Consider the following 13,044-nt stretch of genomic DNA (forward strand, 5'->3'; position numbering starts at 1 on the left):
CCTAAGGGGCCTGGAAGCCCTGAAATAAAGTCAAGATGACTAAGGGTTTATTTTGACATGTACTCTAAAACATTGACTACCTATTGTAGGGATATCTGGTCACCTTAGCAAAAACACTAAACAAGTGTACATTGACTCTTGTCCCCAAATGAATTTTACCTTCATTTCTTGCCATTAAACAGAAGTATGCCATTTGGAGAAGAGCTGTGAAAATTGGGTTTTATAAGTAGATACCAAGAAGATACAAGTAATACTGTTCTTCGTGGTCCATGTGTCTATCCTTTGGGCCAGTGGCAAAGAAGCCACTCTGGCAGGGGTGCTTACCCTGGGGTCCTCAGACACCCAAGGGGCTCTTGGACAGAATTCTAGGGGTCTGTAAATTTAGATGGGGAAAAGACCCACTTATTTATTTTCACTAACCTGTAACTGAAATTTAGCATTTATTTCAGTTATGAAGATAGGTAAATATCATTAACATTCATCACTACTTTGAAGGTACAATACCTACTAAACCCACCAGTAGATCTTATTTAATGTGTTAATAAAGAAACATCTATGTTATATATCAAGTATTTTTAAAAATGTGTTTGAGGGGCCAGCCCAGTGGCCTAGTGGTTAAGTTCATGCACTCCATTTCTTTGGCGGCCCAGGGTTCATGGGTCAGATCCTGGGTGCAGACCTACACACTGCTCATCAAGCCATGCTATGGCGGCATCCCACCTATAAAGTGGAGGAAGATTGGCACAGATGTTAGCTCAGGGCCAATCTTCCTCACCAAAAAAAAAAAAAATAGTTTGATAACTATGCGTCAATATAATTGGTTTCCTTAGTATCCTATGTATTTTGTTTTATACTTTCAAGAACATCATTCTGAGAAGCAGTCCATAAGCTCTAACCAGACTTCCAAAGGGGTCTATGGCTCAAAATCAAAGATTGAGACGCCCTGCACTAGGGTTTCACAAGACAAGCTTGAATTGTTGCTTTGTGAATATATCAATCACAACAGAAACATGGCAGATAATAATGACCAATGCTTAAGGAATTTGCATTAGGCATGGGCTTCTAACAGGTGTTCAACCCTCCTGGGTCAAGAAACTTCAATGAAAGGGTGGAGAGAAAAAGAACCTATTGTCAGCAAGCTTTCAGAACTGCAAGGCAAGCCATTGCACAACCATAGGCTTGATTCACTGGTTGGCCTCCTTTCTTCAGCTTGCTGAGATTATGATATTCTTGTCTTCAAGGATGATTATAAGTTACTAGGCCTGCAGGTTCAAAATTGCCCTCTGCAGCTATTTGTTAATTCCTCTGACTCTTTATTTATCGCCTGTTGACTTCTCTGGTTCTTTGCCCTAGCAGTTCTAGCTTATTACTTTGACTTAGGGTTCCATTAGCACTTTATATGGAAAGTTCTTTGTCTTCAACAGAAGTTGACTCCATAGAATCATCTCTTGCTAGACTTGAGATGATTCTTCCCTTAATTTCAGCTGATTCATATTCTCTACGGCTGACTCAGAGTCATGACTCAATAATGACGACATCATTTTAAGCTTATAAAATCTGAAGAGAACCATGGACAGAAATAGAAGGGGAAAATATATAAAATGAATGATAGGAATAAAAAGAAAACATACCAAATGAATGACTACCGTGTTCTTTTGTCTTGGAATAAAATAGAAACTTTACTAATGGTAACACATAATTTACATTTGAGTAGTTCTTTTATAGTCATTATTTTTGTTCAGTGTCCTTAACAACTCTGTAAGCAGTTACAAAAGCTGAATCGCAGAGAACCTAAAGGACCAGGCAGAGGCCCCAGATCAGAAAGTGGGGCAGCAGCCAGGGCCAGGGGCTAGGCCTTCCGTTCTCAGGAAGTGGGCTAATCCTCAACACAAAATCTGAGGAGCCCCGAGCCCTTGAGGGTGCTGCTCTTAGGAAAATTAGGTAAACAAAAGAAACAAACAAACACTGTGTGCTGATTGAAAACTAATAAGACTCAGGAGCAAAATAGTAAACATAGGCACAATTCCAGATTTTCTGAGGGAGAGAGTTCTAATGTTTATAACACTCACCGAAGATAGAAAAGAACAGGGAAGCATTATTGGCCATCCTAAGCCAAAGAAAAAAATGATAATATACATAGAAGACAGGATCTAGCAAAAGAAACTGGAAGTCAAAAACAATTGAGAATCTAAGTTATATTTCAATTTTTAACAAGTTTAATGCTGGTCTATTCATAGGTTTGGTATATTTTGATATATATATTGAAATATAATATATATATTGCATTACCCACTAGGCAGTATGATCTATAATGCAAATAATAATGTCTTAAATGGTTTTTTAGTATATTTCCTATATAGTTTTCTGAATAATGTCCAACAAAAAATATTATGTAACATTCTTTGGTTTTTATTCAAAAATGAGTAAATAACTTCAGCTTTTGGTTATTTTTGTTTTGTTTTGTTTTTTAAGGATCTCTTTCCCAACTACAGGGAAACCTTAGTGCTCATAAGCAGAAAAAGAAAAAATAAGGAGGATGGAGGGCCCTGGCTGGTCTCTAAGCATTGTGCGTGTAAGCGGTTGCTACACAAGTTTCCAGATCCTGACTTGAATCTCAGGGGCCAGAGCTGTGTGTGTTCCACAAAAGGCCCTTTGAAACTCCTTTCCCTTCCTGGTGTGACAAAGCCCTGGATGACTGACCTTTAGGGGACAGACACATTGGTTTGGCTTGGCCTCTGATCTCCCATGAAGGACTGTGAGCCATGCTCATCTGTCTGGGATCTGCTGCCTACTTCCTCCATTATATTTAGCTCTTTGGTTATTTTCCTAACGAGCTGTCTGTTTGCCTCCAGCCTTCCAGCCAGAAAATGAATGTGTGCAAATCATAAACTAAGTACCCAGCACTTGGGACCTACAAGGAGCTGTTCTACACATCTTGAAATCCAGCCACTCTAGAGCTCTAGCTGAGGCTGTCTCTTTCTTCTGGTGGCCCCATGCCTGGGCAAGAGCACGACCCTGTAGCTAGAGCTGACCCCAGCCTCGCACCCACATTCTCTCAATGACCACCTCCACAGCTGCCCTTCCCCACCTCTCCCCACCGTGCTAGGTTTGCTAAGGTAGCTAACAGGCAGACCACGCACATGCCTAGGGCGGCAGCAATTCAGAGAGAAAGGAAAAATTAAAAATATTTTAATCAACCAGGTAGTTACCATGGGATATTTTTTTTCCATCTATGTTGTGGCTTTGACTAGTCTGTATTTTGAAATATATATTGTGGGGTGGGGGAAAATGCATCTTAATATTTTTCATTTGTGGTGATGAATCAAAGTTCACATCAGGCCCTGCTTCCTAGTGGCCTACAGATTCGTTTTTGCCCCTCCCTGCTCCCCAGTGAATCTTCCACCCAAAGCTGATGTGACTCAGAGTTCAATCCTTCTGGAAATCTGGGGCTTGTGGAGCCTCAGTCTGCCTTAACAAGCACTTTTTAGCTCCTGTTGTTCTACCCTTGCAAGGCCCCGATTACCTAAGGAAGTTGTAGAAACCCAGTACTTTCCGTCTTTAAAGCCAAATGATGTCTTGGTAGTAGTTTGGAATCTTTATTTTCACGGAGTTGATGAGCACCAAAATACATATGGTTATCTCTTCATACAAATAAAATATTGCATGACCCCCACCTCTCATGTCTTCTAAAAGACTTATTGTATATTTTAATTAGGTCCCACAAGACCCACTATTTAAATGGACAATGATTTTTTTTTTTTATTTTAAGGCCTAGGAGGTGCTATGTAACCAAGCACTCCATAAACCATGAGAAGCAGTTTGCACACCACCGTGGAAAAGCCCACCATCGATAGTCCATGAGAGTCAACCTAGATGGGCACGAAGCCACTGTGCGTAGTGGTTTTCTGCTCAAGGCAACACCAAAGGGTAAAAGAACCTGCAGAAGATTCGGGGGTGATTTAGCAGCTGTTAGATATCATCAAATACCATATGAGTGCTTGTCTTCAAAAGACTTTGATATATTAAAAAAATATAAATTTGCACAAAAAATAAACGAGGTGGAGAGTGTACATCTTTTAGAGGACTCAGAACAGCACTTCTTAGGATAAACAAACTACATTGCCCAGAGCATTTAAAATATAGTGTAGGTTTTTCAATTTATATACAGCTTTTAGAAACAGTTTTGGAAAAAAAAAAATTATATGCAGAAGATCTAGTGATTTGATTGGCAGTGAGAATTTTAAAATTATATTTTCTGAACTCAAACAACTGGTACATCCCTCACCCCCAGCACCCCACCCACGACTTTCCTTTCTCTGGTAACTTTGTGCTGGGCAAGAACGGAGGGACAGAAGTTGCAAGGTCTACTTGACGTTATGTGCCTCCTCCTTCTCCTCCTGCCCTGACGGGAAGCAACCATGGGGCCTGGGATTTTGTAAACATGAGGTTCTTGCTTAATGCTCTAGGGAAGCTAAACCCAAGCCCTGGCAAAGGGGAAAACGCCTCCCAGTTTCCAAAACTGGACAGTCAGACCTAGTTTGAACCATGTGATCCAGCTGCACCGGAGTAAATCTGGGTGGCCACTGTGGCCACATTAAAGCAAAACACACAAGCAATTTGGGGACACTTTCCCTGAAGCTTTGGATGGAAATGCAAGTGGGAGGACAGGCTGTGACTGGCCCCAACCTTTTACCCTCCAGGTCCCCAGTCGCCATAGGACCTCCAGGACACACTGCCCGCCTCTGTGGTTTGGAATTCACTTATCGAGACAAAGAGCTTGTTCAGCCTTACACATGAATGAAGAGCATATGGAGAAGCAAGCATCACTGACCACTGCTTCCCCAAGTGACTTCTCCCCCACGCCCCTCGAGGAAAGCCCTCCATGGAAAAATCAATCTCTGGCCTTTAAATCTGCCTTCTGTCCCAGTCAGAGGTTGCCAAGCGCGAAGCATTACAGGGGCTCCTATCGCAAAGCAAACAGGTCCCGAGCGGCCGGAAGGAGAGAGCTGCTCTTTAAAAGCTTTTAAATGCACTTATATTTTAAAAACCACTTACAGAAGAGGTGAATTATTTTCTACTCCTCCTTCCCCAGAAGCACAGCCATTAAGGTTACCTGGAAACCTGTCCAGGAAGCATGTGGCAAATAGCAACCATGCAATAGAAACATCCGGATCTGTCAATAGGAGACAGTATTGGCAAGGTCATATTTGAGTAGAGGAGGAATAGGAAGCTTAGTCTGCATGTCCTGGCTATTTTGGGGGGCTACTGACATGTGCTTTGGAAGGGGACTTTGTTCTTAACTCGGCTGGGAAAGCACTTGGTTGGTGTAAGTTGGAAATGAGAGATCTGAGATCGGATGCTACTCATACGGAAGACTACCCGTGGAAGGATGAAGCACAAGGGGAATAAAAAGGCTTAGAAGGCATGGCCTCTACTCTGGAAGAACTTGAATCTGTTGGAGATGGGATGGACACAGAGAATGACCTGAGAACAACTTTCTTTTTAAGTTGCAGAAGCAAAATAATATACCATGAAGAAATATCTACGAGGGAGACAAGATTTCATAGTGAAGGTGATTTTGAATAAGGTCTTGAGAGACAGTGAGAACAGTCAAGAAGATGGGAGAAAAGACAAGGTGGGGGTGGCTGGCATGCTAGGTTAGCCAGATGCATGTGCTGAGGACACAAAACAAAATAACTAGAAGATGTGTTGATAGAATGAGAAATGTATAGTGTTTATTTTGATGTTTTATTTTCATGATTGTATGGGTGGGAAAGGGAGATGTCTCCTGTCTCTTCATAACTCTAGCTCCAGACTTTTGGAAAAAAGCCTTCACATTATGAAAGCCGTTTTTTGCTGTTTTTGCTTTTTTTTTTTTTTTTTTTTGCTGTTTCTAAAGAGCTTATTTCTAATGTGTATTTCATTTCCAACCAACACCCTTTCTATGTCAGATGAGGTGATAAAATTTGTAATTATAGGGAAACAGCAAAGCCGTGACTCAGCGTTTTCACCACGTAGTGGTGCCCACAGACACGGGGCTTTGGGAAAGCCAGCTGCCATGAAAAAAGGCAGCAGGGAGAGGGACCACCCAAAAAACAGTGTATGAATATTTGCTGCACTGATTCCCTTTTGCTTTACCCCAGAATATATTCTTTTTCCAATTCAGCATGAAGAAGGGTAACTAATGAAATTCTGTAATTCTGGAAGGTAAGCTATCTGTAAAACTTGTGAAAAAATCAGCTGAAACCAGTAAGGCAAGCTATGGGACAATTCCTGGACTTTCCACGCTGACTGCTTTCCCTTCAACAGTCATCATTTCTATCAGGGACATCAGGGCATCAGCGTGAGTCAGTAAAACACAGCCACAGATGCTTGGGCAACCATGGAGAATCAGACACTAAAAATACAGACAGGAAATCTCCACAACACAATTCTCAGGAAGGGAAGAGGGGTTCATGATAAAAGCCTGGCTGACGTGCCACATGCCTCTCAAATTACAGAAAGCCCACGCTGTCAACCTGAGAGACTATTGAGAAACAGTCTCTCCGCCTGCGTGTTTCACGAGTGCCGGCTTCAGCAGGCAGGGCCCCCCGGGGGAACACCCACCTGAGCGCTGGGGAACGCGACGGGCCGGGGGCTTGGCCAGCCTTCTCCAATTGTAGGAGGCGCCTGACCTCAGCTCCTCTGAAAATGGAATGCGGCTCCTATCGGACCTGCACCTGGTCTGCCCAGTCACCTTGCAAAGCAGCTGAGGCAGGAGTTCAAAGGCTTGAATTGCAAGTCAAAAGACTTGGTTGTATATTATAAACCAATGTTACTGCAATAAACAAAAAAAAAAAAAAAAAAAAAAAAAAAGACTTGGTTGCACCTCTGACTTATCGTGGGCTCAGGGAATTCTCTTAAGCCCTTTAAGTCTCAGTTTCCCCATCTCCAAAATGATTTGAGTCCCCCTTACCTATTCTACAGAAGTCGGGTATTAAAAATGCCGCACCAAAGCATGGATCTTTATGCTTGAGTGTGTGTGTGTATGGATACTAATTTTGGGGGGTCTTTTTGGCCTTACTGCTATTACCCTGACGCATTGGGATCAGTCATAATCTATTACTTAGCCAAGTTTCAGTTTGCACTTGTTTCCTCTCTTACATAAAACACATACAAACACACACTCATAAAGAATCAGAATTCCTTTTTTTAACCCCAGTGTTTCTCTGAGTGAGGAAGAAAGGGATGGAATTTACGTTATAAGCCAAGAATTACTCATAATGTTGCATCCACTCAAGAGAATATATTACACATCGGAGCATCATTCTTCCTGTGTGCCCTGAGGGGTGGGGATGGGGGTGAGTTTAGTTGGACAAAGCTAAACTCTGCTGGACTTGGTTTTCAAAGTGTTGGGGTTTTTTTGTTTGTTTGTTTGCTTGCTCACTCACCTGAAACGTCCATATCCTTGTGCCTGAACGGTCCTCAGTCCAAGTACTCACGCCCCTCCCGTCAGCCCCCACCCAAGTCCCCTAAAGCGAGAGATCAGCTGGAGAGCGCCCCCACCCGCCCAGTGAGGCCTGACAGGAAAAGGAAGCTCGAGAGAGGCCACAGACGGTTTCCTACCTTCTCTGGTCCCCCAAGATCCTTCTTCTCAGCAAAAACCTAATTACAAATAAAAGCACAAAAAATTGAACCAGGCATAGAGATTTCTGTAGGAGAACTTTTAGGGGACAATGAAATTTGAGATTTCACAAGGTGAGCAAGGGGATTGGATTTCAGTAGAAAAAAATCCTGGGGGAACAATTAGCCGAAACTAGGGATGGGGATGCGGGGAACGTCTCGGGGATGTGTTTCCCTCTAAATGTGGTAGAGAAGAGTCAGGAACAGCGCCATGGAGAGAGGCAGGTAAGAGAATCACCTTTGCAGGGCCCGGGGACGCTACGTGGTGTACTTTCACGTTCAGGCCAGCAGCTGTTGCCGGCCCTCTCCTCCAGATGAAAGGCGTTCCCTCCCTCCCATCTCCCCCTCCCGAGTTAATTCTCTTCAGGTGCTTCCCCTGATGTAAATCCAGGGTGTTACTCGGGCTCCTTCTTGTTGACTTGCTCAAAGCCTTTCAAACCCTCCCAGGTCTGTTGTTTCTCTCCAGTTCTAACCGCATCTTGTCTCTTTCCCCCAATATCAAAATTCTGCCCGAATCCTCAGAACAGATCGACTTCAGTCGTCCGCGTTCCTTCCTAGGTGAGAAAACAAAGCTCCGGGGCGGGTCTCAGTCCCCTCCCTCCTCACCTGCGTTTCCATCATCATTGTCTCCCTCAACAAGACCCTCCCGGGCTTCCTGCCAGAAAGATAGTTGGCAAGTTTCACTTGAATTTATACAGGGCATAGTTTTGAACATGTAAATAATATACAAGGCCAACCTATTTGGGGAGCTAAGAGTGACAAAAAATCTCCAACTCCAAATCTGTGCCAGTTGATTTTGCCCTTAAAAAAAGTGCTTATGAAATACTCGAATCTCTTCAGTTGGCACAAATACACTTGGTGACCTAAAAGTTCAAGCAATGGTCCAGAGTGAGGGGAAGTGTATGTAATGTTGACTCCGGTTTACAGAAAGTGAATCTGAGTCATGGCAAGGTCCTGAAATTTCGCACGAACTCACTCTGCCTGTAAATGCCCTGGAATCAACAGTGAGCAAACGTGAACTCTGGCCAGGCAGGCAGAGGCACTTTGTTTTCCATTGTGCGGCGACACCAGATGCCCAGTGCTTCTGACAAAGGCCCTCGTCAATCCAGTGTGTCATCGTTTGCGTTTGCCACGGCCGCAGCTCGATAGGTGTGCGCGACGACCCACTTCCCGGCTTCCCAGTAACTGCCTCCTCGGGAGCGCAGCCAGGCCGTCCGGTCCAGGCGGGGTGCAGCGCCACCTGCTGGAAGCCGGTGAGAGAGCAGCAGACTGGACTGGACCGCGGAGACCAACAAGTCTTGTGGTGACCTGTTTGCTTTGACGCAACAGCCAGGCCTGACTGGAAGGAGAAGAAAAACACTAGCAGAAATATACATCCTTTATTCAAACCAATCCTCAAGGCCACATGCGATCCTTTCCTCTCTACAGAATGTGGTGTGGTGTGTGTACACGCGCACGTGTGTGGAGGTGTATTGTGGTTGCACATTTGGGTGTGTCTGTATGTGACCTCTCCAAAGTAGGGAAAGTGACATCATCCTCCTCCTCCTTGATGGATTTGTAAGGAATTCTACAGTTGACAGAAACTTTTACATCAATTATCCCATTTAATCTCCCATTACTCTGTACAAGTAGATAAAATAGTTCCAGCCTAATAAACTGCCAGCACCCTGGCTCTCCTAGTAGAATTACTCATACCCTAACCACGTCTGAGGACGACAGCTAACTAATGAGCTTTCCCCTTTTCAAAAGACTGTGCCAACGTGGAACCAAAGTCTGTCCTAATCCCCCAGCCAGGAGGACTGGCCCTCGACGTGGAGGAGATCAAGGGCTAACAGAGGAAGTAAACTCCAGCCTGCTGCCGTCAGGGAGACATCTGAAGTCAGCCCTTAACTGCTTCCATGCAGCTGCTGGTGGGTACATCAGAAAACTCAGGCAAGTCTGAGTGTGTAGGTTTTTGCCAGAACCTCTGTGGCTCTTGAGAGATGTGTTCATGTAGGCCACAATCATGAGGGGACTGTCCCTGCCTAAGAGGTCACTGACTGAAAACCATGGACATTTGTGGAAGCAGAAGGCCTGAAAGACAGAGCAAGGGTATTCAGTGAGGGGCGCTGCTGCTTTGGCAATGTGGAGGTGTTTGCTGACAGTCCTAGGAACACCAGTGACCCAGCAGATTGAATCTTCTGGATTTTCCTGGTGACTGAATAATAGAAACCACAATATCCTGAGGGCTTACTTATGCCAGGCAGTAGGCTATGCACTTTACCTTAGGGTTTTTTTTTTTTTTTTTCATGTAATCCTCACAACTGCTCTATAAGATAAGCACTATGATCAGCCCTGTTTTACAGTTGAGGAAACTGAGGCCCAGAGAAGTTAAATGGCCTGCCTAAGGTTACACAGCTCAGAGGAGTAAAGGTAGGACTCCAGGCCAGGTCTCTCTGGCCCAAAGACTAATGCTCCTAATGTTTACTCTACTGCTTCCCAGCTGTTAGGCCCCGTAGGCCCTGAACTCTAGCACATTTTACTGTTTATGTCAGGGACAAAATGACTCATCAGCCACATGACCACACTGCTCATTTTCACTGACTCCCTCAATATGAAAGCAGGGCTTGAGGAAAGAGCTTTCGTTCACGTTGTTTTGAGCCAGGGCAACAGACTGGAAATAGTTGGAACAAATAGTTCTGGGTCAGAGGTCAAGGGCAGACTGGACTCTGACAGCAAAAACAAACAAGGCCTCTCACAGAGGCTCTGGGTGCCATGTGGGGACCCACAGGCTGGGGCTTGCACACAGTTCTACAAATGGGATGGACCAGGTCTGAAGGGCAGCCTGGCCCGTTCTTAGGCTGTTGGGGCGGATGGCGAAAGCACTGTCCTGGCTTCAACTTCCGGTCCTGTCACATACCAGCTGTGGAACCAGTGGGACAGAAGCAAAGAGCAGCATATGGCAGCAGCATCTCTGAGAACGTCAGAGATTGCATGGCTTTTCAACATATAATGGCAATAATGGCACCCACGCGCTGAACTGCTGTAGGGTAACGTGAGCCAATGTAGGAGAAAGTGCGGTTATGCTCCAGGGCTCTGTAGAAATAGAGTTTTATGGTTAGTAGTTCCACAGCAAAAAAACAGTACTGTTGTTCTCATTAATTCCAGCACGTACTTATACAAGAAATGGCAGAGGGCCATTATCCTCACAGTCTTTTGCCCTCTGGTGAAAGCTTTCTGGACCGAGTTACATAGTTTGAAGTTTCCGGAAGGCGGTTTGACCTGGCTGGGTAATCAGAGGACATGTCCATCAAAGCCCGAGTTCACTTCCACCAGCACCAGAGCTATCTTCCCCATTAAGCCAACCAGTCCTAAGGGCAAAAGAAAATGGTGCCAGGTTTACATCTAAAGGCCCTGAGGAGCCCCAGACAGATGAGAGTGAGAGGAGAGGGAATGCTCAAGCCCAGTCCTTCCTGGGGGATCAGGGAAGCTGAGACCCAGGCCAGCCTCTCCCCTCCCTGGCCTCCAGAGGGGCCCATTCCCCAGGGAAACTGGCACTGCTAGGTGGCTCAGGCCTTCAGACAGAGCCTTTTGTCTGGGAGGTGCTGGGGGATGCCACACAGCACACTTCTTCCTAGATTTTTTTTCTGAATGTTATCTAGATCTTGCAAAGTTATTTCCATGAACTGATTTTAAAATATCCTCTATGATAAGTGAAAAATTGTCAGCAGCATGCGTGTCTCCCATTGGGGGAGTGATTAAGGAGAGGCTGGTGTATTCTACGATGTTCATGAGTTTATCAGCATGTAGAGGAGGAGTGCCATAACACAAAGGAAGGCTTGCGTTAGGCTCCGACATGAAAAGTGGAGGAAAAAGCTGCATGCGGAAGTGTATCATGGTAGGAACTGACATATGAAAGATAACTGGTGAAGCTAATCAGTACGATACTGTAATGATGGATACATGACCTTATGCATTTGTGAAAACCCATGGAACTATATGACACGAAGATAAACCTTAATGTAAATGATGGACTTCAGTTAATAATAGTGGTTCATCAACTGTAACAACTGTACCAACTAGTGCAGGGTATTAATAATAAGGGAAGCTGTGTGCGGGGAAGGAAAAAATATGAGAAATATTTATACTATCTGCTCAATTTTTCTACAAACCTAAAACTGTTCGAAAAAAATGAAGTCTATTACTTTTGATAACAAACTAAAAATAAATAAATAAAAAACCAGAAGGAAATAAATCAAAATGCTAATAGTACTGTTTTTAGATGATGAGATTCTGACTAATTTGTTTTTTGTTTTTACTTTTCAAATTTTCTACGTTTCTAATTTCTAATTGTCTATCTTTATTTATGTGTCACTTTATCGATCGGGTAAAACAAATTGTACGGTTTTAAAATCTTATCTGGGGGACTATTCTCTGAGGCAGAAACTGTATTTGCTCAAAGTAGTCTGTTGTCTAGTTCTCTGCACACAGTAGGAACTTAATACATGTTGCTAATAAAACATAAGCATCTTTAAATATGTCCTCAACTCTTGAAAATTTGTTGTAGCTTGAAAATTTGTTGCCTCATGGCTCAGGAGAGGGCAGCAGATTAAAGTAATAATTGTGAGAGGAAGGAAGCAGCCTTCAAGGATTAGCTGGGTGGGTCATTGTACATTGAAAATTTCTTCTTAAGTAGCCAGAGTCCTGTGTGGGCATCTTGAGAAGCATCTGTTAAGTGGCATCGATGAACAGAGAGTGATGGGTGCTGATATAAAACAAGATCCCAAGATGCTGCGTAATTAAACAAGAAGCATTGATTCTACTGTGTTCTGCTAAGTGAAAGATGCAGCAGTAGAGGTGGTTTGAGAAATGGGGATGATTACGCCAGGAAAACTCTTAGCTGAGTTCCCGATTCTTGGCAAACCAGTTGAGGAATGATTTCTCATATTTAAGAGCGTTAGAGGAGTTTGTTACACCCTAGTTTTAGAGCTAATCCTTCCTATTAGAGTTAGTTGTTTTGCGCTTTACAATGCATCTTCGCATTGATCTTATTTACGGCTTTCATTTGTTTGCTTGTCATGTAACCTTATATGAATTTGAGCATCATGAAGATAGGGCCATGTCTTATTTATTTTTGTATGCCCTGCTCCCGTGTATGCCTGGTCCATAGTTGGTTCTTATGGTGGATTAAACATGACTGCAAATTCTTGGACACTTCCCATCAAAAGGTGGAGTCTGTTTCTGTTCCTTTGGAATCTGGGCTGGGCTGTGACTGCTTTGACCAATTGAGTACAGTGGAAGTGATATTATGCCAGCTCCAAGTCTAGCCTTTAGGAGAACTTGGTCTCTTAGAGCCTTGAGCTTTCACGTAAGAAGTCCAGCTACCCTGCTGGAGACTCCATA

This window comes from Ceratotherium simum, chromosome 4 (assembly GCF_057802395.1).
Source record: "Ceratotherium simum simum isolate JZ-2026a chromosome 4, ASM5780239v1, whole genome shotgun sequence".
Taxonomy (NCBI): Eukaryota; Metazoa; Chordata; class Mammalia; order Perissodactyla; family Rhinocerotidae; genus Ceratotherium; species Ceratotherium simum.